Raw genomic sequence first — 13,285 nt, 5'->3', positions numbered from 1 at the left:
GACGGCGGTGCGTCTTCTTTTGCCCGGTGAATTGGCGAAGCACGCCGTTTCTGAAGGAACCAAGGCCGTCACCAAATACACCAGTTCAAAATAAATCCTCCTCGAGCAGCTTGGAAGTTGGTTGGAAAAAAAAGAAAAAAAATCGGTTCTTTTCAGAACCACAAATTCAACTCGAACGAATTAAAAATTTTCGTCTTCATACTATATAAGTTCCTGAGAGAAAATATAAATAGTGAAAAATATATTTAAAAAAAGTTTGACATCAGAAATGTTAATAAAAAAAGAAAAGAGTAGAGACAACGGCACGCGGTGTTCCCAAGCGGTCACCCATCCAAGTACTGACCGCGCCCGACGTTGCTTGACTTCGGTGATCGGACGAGAACCGGTAGTTTTCAACGTGGTATGGTCGTTGCCTGGTAAAATTTTCCAAGATGGTACGTTGACGATTTTTTGTGATTGTTCGATCGTTTGGATGTGACATTTTTCGATGGTACACATGTCAGAAAATGTACAAGATTTAAAAGAAGAAAAAAAAAAAATTTTTTTTTGCGAGTCGTTTTTTAGTTTTTTTTTTGCGACAAAATGACGAAAAAAAAAAACTCGTATGAGGCGTTAAATTAAATTGTTCGTTTGACGATCTCAACGAGTCACTTGCGATTAACGTAATTTAAAATTTGAGAACTTACTTACTCACTTGCTTGCTTAGATGGAAATAGCACCCACTTGAAGTAAACGCCGACACGGACCGGAGATGAATAAACTCCGAACGGACGGGGTTAATTCATGAACTGACCGTAGTACGGTCGAAGGTTCGCCGCCGCCGCTACCTGCTTTCTTTCTTAGAACTGATAACAGAGTTGGTTTCTTTGTCTGTTCATTCATCGAAATTCCCACCACTCTGGCCGGGCCGGGCGGGGTGGGTGTGTGTTGTTTCATGATTTGTTCTCTTCTCGATTTATTCTTTTTCCGACGTCGTTCGATTCATAGAGATGTTTTCGTCGAAAGTGTGGTCGCGTTTACATTGCATTAAAATTTAATTTGTTCCAGTGCGACGATGAAACAAGAAAAAAGTTTCAAGTAAGTACGCACGCACGCACACCTACATATTTCATTTTTTAAATCTTTCGACGTTCGTAGTTTCTGCTCGAAATGTCGACTAATAGTAGGGAATGTTTTGTTGATTTGTTTGTTTTTCGTTTTTGAGAAGAACAAATGAAAATTTCGTTGGATTTCTGTCGACCGACGACCGACTGAAAATCCGCCGACATCGACGTAGTTTTATTTAGAGTGTCTGAAAAATGCAAACAATGCAAGATTTCCGTATTTTTGTTGGTTTGTGGTGTTTGGGGAGTTTTTTTTATGATTATAAAATGGTTTCGTCGAGAAAAATTGCTTCTTTCGCAATGAATTGGCAAGAAAAATTAAAAAACTCGTCCGTTCCCGTCGCTGGATGTTCGACGGTGGTCCGTCTGATTTTCCCTTTATTTTCGTAAAATTGACGAGAATTTCGCCGTCAAAACTGTTTTCGGTGATGTTTCGATGATGGGATTTCGTCGTGTGAGGTAATTTTTGAGGAAAAAATGTCGATTTTGCGAAAAAAGTCGTTCGAAAAGTCCGTTCGTCGTACAAATTCGTTTCTCATGGTCGAGTCCGAAATTGACATCGTTTTTTTTCCGACCTGTTCGTCAAGATCGTTTTCAAAAATCAACTCCTACGAAAGGCGAAGGTTTTATCTTCGTTCTTGAAAAAATTCGACCTTCTCGGACGTCATCTTCGACCGTTTGTGAATTTTTTTCCTACACTCTGCAGGTTCGTCGGTCGTCGCTCCGATCCGTGCTGCGTCTCTTTGCGAGGCGATTTTCGAAAAGATCGCACGTACTTTTCGACCGATTCGTTCGTGAAACTTGTAGAGGATGCTTCCAAGTTTGTCTGGTCGAAAGCGGAACTTTCCTGTTATTCGTGGAAAACGCGTAACGTCGGCGTCGAACTTGGATGTCATCTCCTTGTTTCGGAGGGTCTTTGTTCGAGTCGACGTTCGATCGGTCCTTGTTCGCTTTTGGAGGTCGGCTGGTCGTCCGGGAAAACTTGAGGTTATTCAGGAGGCCATCGCCGACCGAATCGCTCATGTTCCCGCACCCGGAGGCGGTGATCTTCGCGTAAAGAGAACGATGCCATCACGCGAAAGCTGTATTCGAGGCCCACTGAATTTTCTAACTCGACGAGAAGGCTCTCGTTTAGTCCGCGGTCCGCGCGTTTTCGAACGCGCCAACACTTTGACTTTGGCGCCCAATTCGTTCTGTAAAGTTCATTCGTTCTTTCACCGAAGAATAAGCCTACCTATAATAAAAAGAAAAAAACGCGCGCGCGATAGACGAAAATATGGCCGACGTAGAAAATCAAGCAGCTTCGACGGTCGCCGGTGCCACTTCCGGCTCCTCACCGGTGAAGAAGGAGAAGAAGCCCAAAAATCCGAGAAGCAAACCTTCTCATCCGCCCACTTCGGAGATGGTCACCAACGCCATCAAAGGCTTGAAGGAACGCGGCGGTTCTTCGTTGCAGGCGATCAAGAAATATGTCGCGGCCAACTACAAAGTCGACGCGGAAAAATTTGCGCCTTTCATCAAGAAGTACCTTAAGGGCGCCGTCGCATCCGGTTCGTTGGTCCAAACCAAAGGAAAAGGAGCTTCCGGTTCGTTCAAGTTGGCTTCTGCCGTCACCGGTGCAGCTAAGGCTCCGTCCGCCACGAAAAAGAGATCTGCCGCTGCGACCGCGTCGTCATCGGCGAAATCCAAGAAGACGGGCGTTGCTAAACGTTCCGTCGCGTCAGCGCCGACGTCCGCCGAAAAAGGATCCGCCTCAAAAGCCGGTAAGAAGGCCGCCCCCGCCGCTTCGGCCAAGTCTAAGAAAACTGCCGCCGAAAAGAAGAGCGTCGCCGTATCGAAGGCTAGAAAGGCTGCGTCCGCTCCCGAAAAGAAAGCCAGCGCCGCCTCCAGATCGCCCGTCAAACCCAAGACGCCATCGAAAGCGAAGAAATCCAACAAGGCCGGTCCAACCAAGAAACCGAAAGCGCCGAAACCGAAAACGGCCAAAGCCGTCACCGCCAAAGCGAAAAAAACCGCTTCACCCAAGAGAAAGAAGTGAAAAGTCGACGACGATGATTTAATTTTTTCAACGACGACGACGTCCTGGTGGTTTCGGGAACGTGCTCCGATCGTATATATCGACGTAGGGGCACCATCGATACAAATAAATGGCCCTTTTCAGGGCCACAATTATTTTCAAGAAACGAACGAAAGATTCGCTTGGACAATGCACATTCTGTTGAGGAGATACATACTTTCATTTGATTTTCTTGTCTATTCATTTGACTGTCGAAACAGTGTTATTACAAAGAATGATAAACTTTATTATATAATAATGTTTCAAATAGTCTCAGTTAAAAGAAAATTTAATGTGAAAGAAAAAAGCAAAAGTTTATCGTTTTATGTAAGTACGAATTTTGTGAATAAATCACATAACCTAACTTTTTTTTTTTTTTTTTTTTTTTTCAATCTCAAAAAGTTGCATGCGCGAACGATAAATTTTCAATTCGTTGGAAAATAATTGTGGTTCTGAAAAGAACCGATTTTTTTTTTCTTCTTTTAACACCTTCGAAGATGAAGAATTTGTTAATTCTAGATGGTCGGATCGGATGGATGGATGGATGGATGGAGGAAATTTAAGCCCTCTCGCCACGAATGCGTCTCGCCAATTGGATGTCTTTCGGCATGATGGTGACACGTTTGGCGTGGATGGCGCACAAGTTGGTGTCTTCGAAGAGGCCGACGAGATAAGCCTCGCTGGCTTCTTGAAGTGCCATCACGGCCGAACTTTGGAAACGGAGATCGGTCTTGAAATCTTGGGCGATCTCTCGGACGAGACGTTGGAAAGGCAGCTTGCGGATCAAAAGTTCAGTGCTCTTTTGATAACGACGAATCTCACGAAGGGCGACCGTACCGGGCCTGTAACGGTGAGGTTTCTTGACACCTCCGGTGGCGGGAGCGCTTTTTCTGGCCGCCTTCGTGGCCAACTGTTTTCTAGGTGCCTTGCCACCGGTAGATTTACGAGCCGTCTGTTTAGTTCTCGCCATCTCGGATATCGGATGAATCAAATGAAAAGAATTAACGTAGGTAGTGGCTTGCTTGCTTGCTTCGACCGAACGACCGACCGTACGTACGAACGTTCGAAAGTCAACTGAAAATTTTCGTCGCGCCAACGGCCGTTTTATAAACTCGATGAGTCATACGGCGACGCCATTGGTGGATTCGTTTTTAACGCGAGGTGGAGCTGCCGTAACTTATAAATAGTCCCGCGGAATGAAATTTTGACGTTAGTTCCATAACGAACTTGGTCGAAGCTACGTCGTTTTGTACGAAGAATTTCCTAATTTTATCAAGATGACCGGTCGTGGTAAAGGTGGCAAAGGATTGGGAAAAGGTGGCGCCAAACGTCATCGCAAAGTTCTACGCGATAACATCCAAGGTATAACGAAACCGGCGATCAGAAGATTGGCTCGTCGTGGTGGTGTGAAACGTATTTCCGGTCTCATCTACGAAGAAACCAGAGGTGTGTTGAAGGTCTTCCTCGAGAACGTCATCCGTGACGCCGTAACTTACACCGAACACGCAAAACGTAAGACCGTCACCGCCATGGACGTCGTCTACGCCCTGAAACGTCAAGGTCGTACCCTTTACGGTTTCGGCGGTTAATTTTATCATTTTATGACGTGTATCCGCATCCTCAGAGGAATAACAACAAACCCCCCGCAGGCAAGCAAACAAACAAACAAAAAAAAACGGTTCTTTTCAGAACCACAAAATAAATCAAACGAATTAAATATGTTGCTCAATTGTGTGTTTGTCTTCAAATCGAAATGAAAATCGTACGGAGTGAGTGATCATTTTAATTTGTGATCCAGGCGGCGACTTTGACAATTTTGACAGCAGTTTTAGGTTAGAATGACCATCGTTAAAAGAACGTTTTTGCCACGAAGAGTATATTTGAGGTTATGTCCAATATGGGGTAGAGTTACTCTCCTCAGACGTGACTTGAAACAAAATCTCATAGCAAATAAAACGATTGATTGTAGTATTACGGCTCACCGCTGACGACTGCTGCTGCAAGAAATTATCGAGACGGAGAGCACGTATAGGCGACCGGTGTGTGTGTGTATGTTCTTAACAGATTAATGTGCGAAATGTGAAGAAATTTACGACGAATCGGAATGTTTCTTGAATTAGATAATCAATAAATTATTATAGATAGAGTTGTCGAGTTCGTGCTTTAGTCGGGCATTGAATTTTTCTAAAAATTACGATGAAAAGTCGTAAAAATCATCTTTCTTGGTTGAATGTAATCGAAAATCTTCCGTTCAGTCTACGCTCGTATAATGAATTAATTGATCGGTTTAACTTTAAAATATCTAAAAGACTTTTTAACATGATTCTCATAGGTTGTTGTATTTTGGCGAAAAAATCAATTCGTTCGAGTTGAATTTTTGGCCCTGAGAAGGGCCGATGTGAAGATGGTTTTTATAAAAGTTTTTGTTTTTCGTTCGAGATGACGGCGGCGAAGAATTAAATTTAAGGCTTCTTTTCGGTCTTCTTGGGCAACAACACCGCCTGGATGTTGGGCAAGACACCGCCTTGGGCGATGGTAACGCCGGAAAGGAGCTTGTTTAACTCCTCGTCGTTCCTTATAGCCAATTGAAGATGTCTCGGAATGATACGGGTTTTCTTGTTATCTCTGGCGGCGTTTCCTGCCAATTCGAGAACTTCGGCGGCTAGATATTCCATTACGGCCGCCAAATAAACGGGAGCACCTGCACCCACTCTTTCGGCGTAGTTTCCTTTACGCAGAAGACGATGAATTCTGCCGACGGGAAACTGAAGTCCGGCACGACTGGAACGAGACTTCGCCTTTCCCTTCACTTTACCTCCTTTTCCTCTTCCGGACATGTTGTTATACGATATAAACAGCAAAACACCTACTGCGACTGACACGAAGCGCACTGACAAACGTACGGCTTGAAATAAATGCCGAACGCGGCGAAGGCTAGAAATTTATATGGTCGGTACAGCGCCATCTCGTTAGGGCAATGGTCGAACGACGAACTAAGGCGGAGCGCCTGTTTGTCGCTCGCTCGTTATAAATAGAGGGATTTTAGGTGTGCGGCGTTTTAGATCGAGTATACTCGTCGTAACGTGCACGTCGTGTCTGTCTCGTTTTCTGTTTTTAAACGTTTTTTTAACTCGACGACTAGAAGAGAATGCCACCCAAGACCAGCGGTAAGGCGGCCAAGAAGGCCGGAAAAGCTCAAAAGAACATCTCGAAGAGCGACAAGAAAAAGAAGCGCAGGAGGAAGGAGAGTTACGCCATCTACATTTACAAGGTGTTGAAGCAGGTCCATCCCGATACCGGTATCTCCAGCAAGGCTATGTCTATCATGAACAGTTTCGTGAACGACATCTTCGAACGTATAGCTGCTGAAGCCAGTCGCCTCGCTCATTACAACAAACGTTCGACCATAACCAGCAGGGAGATCCAGACGGCGGTGCGTCTTCTTTTGCCCGGTGAATTGGCGAAGCACGCCGTTTCTGAAGGAACCAAGGCCGTCACCAAATACACCAGTTCAAAATAAATCCTCCTCGAGCAGCTTGGAAGTTGGTTGGAAAAAAAAGAAAAAAAATCGGTTCTTTTCAGAACCACAAATTCAACTCGAACGAATTAAAAATTTTCGTCTTCATACTATATAAGTTCCTGAGAGAAAATATAAATAGTGAAAAATATATTTAAAAAAAGTTTGACATCAGAAATGTTAATAAAAAAAGAAAAGAGTAGAGACAACGGCACGCGGTGTTCCCAAGCGGTCACCCATCCAAGTACTGACCGCGCCCGACGTTGCTTGACTTCGGTGATCGGACGAGAACCGGTAGTTTTCAACGTGGTATGGTCGTTGCCTGGTAAAATTTTCCAAGATGGTACGTTGACGATTTTTTGTGATTGTTCGATCGTTTGGATGTGACATTTTTCGATGGTACACATGTCAGAAAATGTACAAGATTTAAAAGAAGAAAAAAAAAAAATTTTTTTTTGCGAGTCGTTTTTTAGTTTTTTTTTTGCGACAAAATGACGAAAAAAAAAAACTCGTATGAGGCGTTAAATTAAATTGTTCGTTTGACGATCTCAACGAGTCACTTGCGATTAACGTAATTTAAAATTTGAGAACTTACTTACTCACTTGCTTGCTTAGATGGAAATAGCACCCACTTGAAGTAAACGCCGACACGGACCGGAGATGAATAAACTCCGAACGGACGGGGTTAATTCATGAACTGACCGTAGTACGGTCGAAGGTTCGCCGCCGCCGCTACCTGCTTTCTTTCTTAGAACTGATAACAGAGTTGGTTTCTTTGTCTGTTCATTCATCGAAATTCCCACCACTCTGGCCGGGCCGGGCGGGGTGGGTGTGTGTTGTTTCATGATTTGTTCTCTTCTCGATTTATTCTTTTTCCGACGTCGTTCGATTCATAGAGATGTTTTCGTCGAAAGTGTGGTCGCGTTTACATTGCATTAAAATTTAATTTGTTCCAGTGCGACGATGAAACAAGAAAAAAGTTTCAAGTAAGTACGCACGCACGCACACCTACATATTTCATTTTTTAAATCTTTCGACGTTCGTAGTTTCTGCTCGAAATGTCGACTAATAGTAGGGAATGTTTTGTTGATTTGTTTGTTTTTCGTTTTTGAGAAGAACAAATGAAAATTTCGTTGGATTTCTGTCGACCGACGACCGACTGAAAATCCGCCGACATCGACGTAGTTTTATTTAGAGTGTCTGAAAAATGCAAACAATGCAAGATTTCCGTATTTTTGTTGGTTTGTGGTGTTTGGGGAGTTTTTTTTATGATTATAAAATGGTTTCGTCGAGAAAAATTGCTTCTTTCGCAATGAATTGGCAAGAAAAATTAAAAAACTCGTCCGTTCCCGTCGCTGGATGTTCGACGGTGGTCCGTCTGATTTTCCCTTTATTTTCGTAAAATTGACGAGAATTTCGCCGTCAAAACTGTTTTCGGTGATGTTTCGATGATGGGATTTCGTCGTGTGAGGTAATTTTTGAGGAAAAAATGTCGATTTTGCGAAAAAAGTCGTTCGAAAAGTCCGTTCGTCGTACAAATTCGTTTCTCATGGTCGAGTCCGAAATTGACATCGTTTTTTTTCCGACCTGTTCGTCAAGATCGTTTTCAAAAATCAACTCCTACGAAAGGCGAAGGTTTTATCTTCGTTCTTGAAAAAATTCGACCTTCTCGGACGTCATCTTCGACCGTTTGTGAATTTTTTTCCTACACTCTGCAGGTTCGTCGGTCGTCGCTCCGATCCGTGCTGCGTCTCTTTGCGAGGCGATTTTCGAAAAGATCGCACGTACTTTTCGACCGATTCGTTCGTGAAACTTGTAGAGGATGCTTCCAAGTTTGTCTGGTCGAAAGCGGAACTTTCCTGTTATTCGTGGAAAACGCGTAACGTCGGCGTCGAACTTGGATGTCATCTCCTTGTTTCGGAGGGTCTTTGTTCGAGTCGACGTTCGATCGGTCCTTGTTCGCTTTTGGAGGTCGGCTGGTCGTCCGGGAAAACTTGAGGTTATTCAGGAGGCCATCGCCGACCGAATCGCTCATGTTCCCGCACCCGGAGGCGGTGATCTTCGCGTAAAGAGAACGATGCCATCACGCGAAAGCTGTATTCGAGGCCCACTGAATTTTCTAACTCGACGAGAAGGCTCTCGTTTAGTCCGCGGTCCGCGCGTTTTCGAACGCGCCAACACTTTGACTTTGGCGCCCAATTCGTTCTGTAAAGTTCATTCGTTCTTTCACCGAAGAATAAGCCTACCTATAATAAAAAGAAAAAAACGCGCGCGCGATAGACGAAAATATGGCCGACGTAGAAAATCAAGCAGCTTCGACGGTCGCCGGTGCCACTTCCGGCTCCTCACCGGTGAAGAAGGAGAAGAAGCCCAAAAATCCGAGAAGCAAACCTTCTCATCCGCCCACTTCGGAGATGGTCACCAACGCCATCAAAGGCTTGAAGGAACGCGGCGGTTCTTCGTTGCAGGCGATCAAGAAATATGTCGCGGCCAACTACAAAGTCGACGCGGAAAAATTTGCGCCTTTCATCAAGAAGTACCTTAAGGGCGCCGTCGCATCCGGTTCGTTGGTCCAAACCAAAGGAAAAGGAGCTTCCGGTTCGTTCAAGTTGGCTTCTGCCGTCACCGGTGCAGCTAAGGCTCCGTCCGCCACGAAAAAGAGATCTGCCGCTGCGACCGCGTCGTCATCGGCGAAATCCAAGAAGACGGGCGTTGCTAAACGTTCCGTCGCGTCAGCGCCGACGTCCGCCGAAAAAGGATCCGCCTCAAAAGCCGGTAAGAAGGCCGCCCCCGCCGCTTCGGCCAAGTCTAAGAAAACTGCCGCCGAAAAGAAGAGCGTCGCCGTATCGAAGGCTAGAAAGGCTGCGTCCGCTCCCGAAAAGAAAGCCAGCGCCGCCTCCAGATCGCCCGTCAAACCCAAGACGCCATCGAAAGCGAAGAAATCCAACAAGGCCGGTCCAACCAAGAAACCGAAAGCGCCGAAACCGAAAACGGCCAAAGCCGTCACCGTCAAAGCGAAAAAAACCGCTTCACCCAAGAGAAAGAAGTGAAAAGTCGACGACGATGATTTAATTTTTTCAACGACGACGACGTCCTGGTGGTTTCGGGAACGTGCTCCGATCGTATATATCGACGTAGGGGCACCATCGATACAAATAAATGGCCCTTTTCAGGGCCACAATTATTTTCAAGAAACGAACGAAAGATTCGCTTGGACAATGCACATTCTGTTGAGGAGATACATACTTTCATTTGATTTTCTTGTCTATTCATTTGACTGTCGAAACAGTGTTATTACAAAGAATGATAAACTTTATTATATAATAATGTTTCAAATAGTCTCAGTTAAAAGAAAATTTAATGTGAAAGAAAAAAGCAAAAGTTTATCGTTTTATGTAAGTACGAATTTTGTGAATAAATCACATAACCTAACTTTTTTTTTTTTTTTTTTTTTTTTTCAATCTCAAAAAGTTGCATGCGCGAACGATAAATTTTCAATTCGTTGGAAAATAATTGTGGTTCTGAAAAGAACCGATTTTTTTTTTCTTCTTTTAACACCTTCGAAGATGAAGAATTTGTTAATTCTAGATGGTCGGATCGGATGGATGGATGGATGGATGGAGGAAATTTAAGCCCTCTCGCCACGAATGCGTCTCGCCAATTGGATGTCTTTCGGCATGATGGTGACACGTTTGGCGTGGATGGCGCACAAGTTGGTGTCTTCGAAGAGGCCGACGAGATAAGCCTCGCTGGCTTCTTGAAGTGCCATCACGGCCGAACTTTGGAAACGGAGATCGGTCTTGAAATCTTGGGCGATCTCTCGGACGAGACGTTGGAAAGGCAGCTTGCGGATCAAAAGTTCAGTGCTCTTTTGATAACGACGAATCTCACGAAGGGCGACCGTACCGGGCCTGTAACGGTGAGGTTTCTTGACACCTCCGGTGGCGGGAGCGCTTTTTCTGGCCGCCTTCGTGGCCAACTGTTTTCTAGGTGCCTTGCCACCGGTAGATTTACGAGCCGTCTGTTTAGTTCTCGCCATCTCGGATATCGGATGAATCAAATGAAAAGAATTAACGTAGGTAGTGGCTTGCTTGCTTGCTTCGACCGAACGACCGACCGTACGTACGAACGTTCGAAAGTCAACTGAAAATTTTCGCCTTGGAGCAACTTGTTGCTTGCAGAGTGTTGGGACGTGCCATGAACTCTTCCGTCTGCTTGATTGTCTGAAACATACAAATGAATTAATATTAAACCAAAACTGATTTGTGCCGAACTTGTTCGGCCTGAGATACAGAGTACCTTACCTCACAAGCGCCATTTTCGGGCGCTTGTGCTTGTGATGAATTTGTTCGTCGTAGTCCACGGCTACGCGAACGAGTGGGTTTCGATGTTGAGCCGCTCTTTGGAAGTACTTTTCTGCTGTTGCCAGCATAAAGTCTTTAAGAGACGGCATTTTTGCTTCTTTATGAAGCTGGGTGTTGCGAACGAACCAAGGTGCGTTGAGTGCAATGCGAAGGAACTTGTTCTGAACCCTCTGGAGGCGTCTGATGTGCGTCGCCGCAGCGTGACCCCAAGCTGGGGACGCGTACATCATTACCGGTCGGACGATGGTCTTATACATCAAGAGTTTATTGCCAATCGAGAGACGACTGCGTCGCCCAATCATGGAATAAATCTGCGAGATGATGCCATAAGCCTTGTTCCTCACACCAGTGGTGTGAGTTTTGCAGGTCATTCCTCGATCCAGAGTAACACCCAGATATTTGGCTTCGGATCTCCATGGGATTGGGGTATCGAACATGAAGACTTCACCATCTGGGTCTATTACTCTGTTGTCCCTGGTTCGCTTTTTGGTGAAGAGTACCGCGCTGCTTTTGGCAGCGTTAACTTCAATTCTCCAGCGAGTGAACCACTCCTCCAACCTGTCAAGGTTTTCTTGGAGTTTGCGAGTCACGGTCTCAGCGGAACCGCTTCGAACCAAGACTGCTGTGTCGTCAGCGTAGAGTGCCGTTGTGGAATCGGCGTCTACTGGCTTCGGGACGTCTGACATGAAGATGGCAAACAAGAACGGCGAAAGTATGGACCCCTGAGGTACCCCAGAAGTGATGTCTTTCATTGTCGATCTCGTTGTTCCAATCTTCGCTCGGAATTTCCTGTTTTCCAGGTATGATCGGATGATTTGCACCAAACCGATCGGAAAGCCGGCGTCGAGTAGCTTGTGGAGAAGCCCCTCGTGCCACACTTTATCGAATGCTTTTGCCACATCCAAGAACACCGCGCCAGTGTGCCGTTTTCGATTGAAACTGTCTGTGACATGTTCCACTACTCGCAGCACTTGGTCGGTGGTAGAATGTCCATCCCTGAATCCGAATTGCTCCGGTGGGATGATGTCGTGTTCTCGTTCGAAGTCCTTTAGTCTCCACAATATCACCTTCTCCGCCATTTTCCCCATGCAGGGAAGTAGACTGATTGGGCGATAATTTTGTGGAAACTGTTGAGCTCCGCCCCCCTTCGGGAGAAAGATCACGTCGGCGATTTTCCATTTCTCGGGGAAATGTACTAATCGCAGCATTCCGTTGTAGATGGCGACAAGATGCATGACCGCGAGATCAGGAAATTGTCGTACCATCTTGTTGCTGATGCCATCAGGACCTGGGGCCTTTCTGACTTTCAGTTTTTTGATCATCGACCGTACTTCTGCTGGAGAAACTGGTCGAATCTCAGGAGCGCGCACTTGGTTGAGGCGTCTTTCGACGCATCTTTCGATCAGCTCGACAAAGTCAGGGTCTGCATGCTCCCAATTGGGGCTGCATTGTCGTTCAAGATTTAGCGCAAAAGCCTCAGCTTTCTCCTCATCTGTGTAGACGACTCCGTCTTCACCGTGAATTGGAGGAAGCGGCTTGCGCTGATTTCGAAGGACTTTGGTCATTCTCCACAATGAACAGTCCTCCGTGGTCAACTCTTCGAGTTTTTGGCACCATTTACTGTTACGGTACTCCTGAAGTCTCCGTCTGACTTCCGCACACAAACGATTCACATCGGCTCGATCTACTGGAGCTAGGGTGCGGCGGTACCGCCTTCTAGCTCGGTTTCGATCTCGCACTAGGTCTCGAATGTCTGGCGGTAGGCCGTCACGACGTGTTCTTAGAGACACCGTGGTCGTAGCGTCAGTTTTCGCCTCTCGGACGCGGCTCTCGAGGTTTTCGATAGCTAGATCGATATCCTCCTTCACCCAAATCCGCGGCACTGGACCGACTCTGGTAGCTAATGACTCCTTGAAAAGTTGCCAGTTAACTTTGTCGTATTCTGCCGGCGGGTCCATCTCGTCTTCACGCCCCAGGTGAAGAATCACCGGGTCATGATCCGAGTCCAACTCGCCGCCGATCACTTGGATTCTCGTCTGGTGGACGACATCTTTCAGGACTGCGATGTCTAGGACGTCAGGTCGGCCGACATGCCCGAAATGGGTCGGCTCCTCCGGTCCAAGAACTACCATGTCCCGCTGATCGACAAATCTGTGCAGCAACCGTCCTTTGACATTTGTGACCCGACTGTTCCAAGTGGGATGCTTGGCATTCAGGTCCCCAGCCAATACGGTAGCGCCGCCGT

At 45.9% G+C, this 13,285-nt stretch overlaps 2 non-coding genes across 2 annotated transcripts; both read right to left on the bottom strand.

The window, feature by feature from the left end:
• Nucleotides 1–294: 294 nt before the first annotated feature.
• LOC148165805 (5S ribosomal RNA) lies at nucleotides 295–414 on the bottom strand. Its single transcript, XR_015771165.1, has one exon. It is a non-coding gene; the product is annotated as a 5S ribosomal RNA (ribosomal RNA).
• Nucleotides 415–6,879: 6,465 nt separating this feature from the next.
• LOC148165804 (5S ribosomal RNA) lies at nucleotides 6,880–6,999 on the bottom strand. The gene has a single exon (XR_015771164.1). It is a non-coding gene; the product is annotated as a 5S ribosomal RNA (ribosomal RNA).
• Nucleotides 7,000–13,285: the final 6,286 nt, after the last annotated feature.

This window comes from Gnatocerus cornutus, unplaced genomic scaffold, assembly GCF_029298725.1.
Source record: "Gnatocerus cornutus isolate USDA-ARS CGAHR unplaced genomic scaffold, icGnaCorn1.1 ctg00000202.1, whole genome shotgun sequence".
Taxonomy (NCBI): Eukaryota; Metazoa; Arthropoda; class Insecta; order Coleoptera; family Tenebrionidae; genus Gnatocerus; species Gnatocerus cornutus.
Note: the sequence above shows the minus strand (reverse complement) of the source record. Positions and strands in the feature narration are given on the sequence as shown.